The sequence below is a fragment of the Orycteropus afer genome, unplaced genomic scaffold, assembly GCF_000298275.1.
Source record: "Orycteropus afer afer isolate SDZICR_OR568_19922 unplaced genomic scaffold, OryAfe1.0 scaffold00125, whole genome shotgun sequence".
Taxonomy (NCBI): Eukaryota; Metazoa; Chordata; class Mammalia; order Tubulidentata; family Orycteropodidae; genus Orycteropus; species Orycteropus afer.
Window position 1 is genome coordinate 198,544 of NW_006921712.1, and position 1,274 is coordinate 199,817.

Below are 1,274 nucleotides of genomic sequence, written 5' to 3' on the forward strand. Positions count from 1 at the left end.
GTTGAAGAGGGTCTGTGCAATCCTTCTGCCTAGTCCGCCATCTTGCCCCGCCTCCAATAAATATTAAGCTCTTGGTTCAAACCAACCCAGCTGTTTTGCAGGAGAAAGATCTGGCTACCTGCTTTCATAAAGGCTGCTGTGTTGTTGTTAGGTGCCATTGAGTCACTTTCAGCTCTTGGTGACTTCATGCACAACAGAACAAAATACTGTCACACACCATCCTTACAATCATTGCAATGCTTGAGACTATTGTTGCAGCTACTGTGTCAATCAATCTCATTGAGGGACTTCCTCACTTTCACTAACCTTATACTTCACCAACCATGATGTCCTTCTCCAGGAACTTATCCTTCCTGATAACATGCCCGAAGTATGAGTGGTGAAGTTTCACTATCTTTGCTTCTGGGGAGCATTCCAGTTATATTTCCTCCAGTACAAATCTGTTCATTCTTCTAGCAGTTCATGGTACATGTGATAATCTTCACCAACACCACAATTGCAATGCATCATTGCTTCTTCAGTCTTCCTTATTCATTGTTCAGCTTTCACATGCATATGAGGATACTGAAAAGACCATGTCTGGGGTCAGGGGCACCTTAGTCTTCAAAGCGACATCTTTGCTCTTTAACACTTTAAAGAGGTCTATTGCAGCAGATTTTCCCAATGAAATATGTTGTTTGATTTCTTAAGTGCTGCTTCCATGAATGTTGACCATGGAAATCCTTGACACCTTCAATCTTTTCTCTATTCATCATGATGTTGCTTATTGGTCCCATTGTGAAGATTTTTGTTTTCTTTATGTTTAGCTGTAACCCGTATTGAAGGCTATAGTCTTTGATCTTCATCAGCAAGTGCTCCAAGTCTTCTTCACTTAACAGCAAGAAAGATTGCATCAAAAAGATTGTATCAAAACTGCACTGAAGGATTTGGTGAAAAACAAGGCTCCAAAAATTGTTGGAATACTCATTGAGATGTTTCAACAAACAGGTGCTGCACTGGAGGCACTCACTCATCTATGCCAAGAAATTTGGAAGACAAATGGTTTAAAATCAGGAAAAGAGTGTGTCAGGGTTGTAGCCTTTCACCATACTTAGTCAATCTGTATGTAGAGCAAATAATCCAAGAAATTGGATTCTATGAACAAGAGCATAGCATCAGGTTTGGAGGAAGATTCATTAACAACCTGCGATATGCAGATGACACAACTTTGCTTGCTGAAAGTGAGGATTACTTGAAGCTGATGATTACTGATGAAGACTGAAGACTACAGTCTG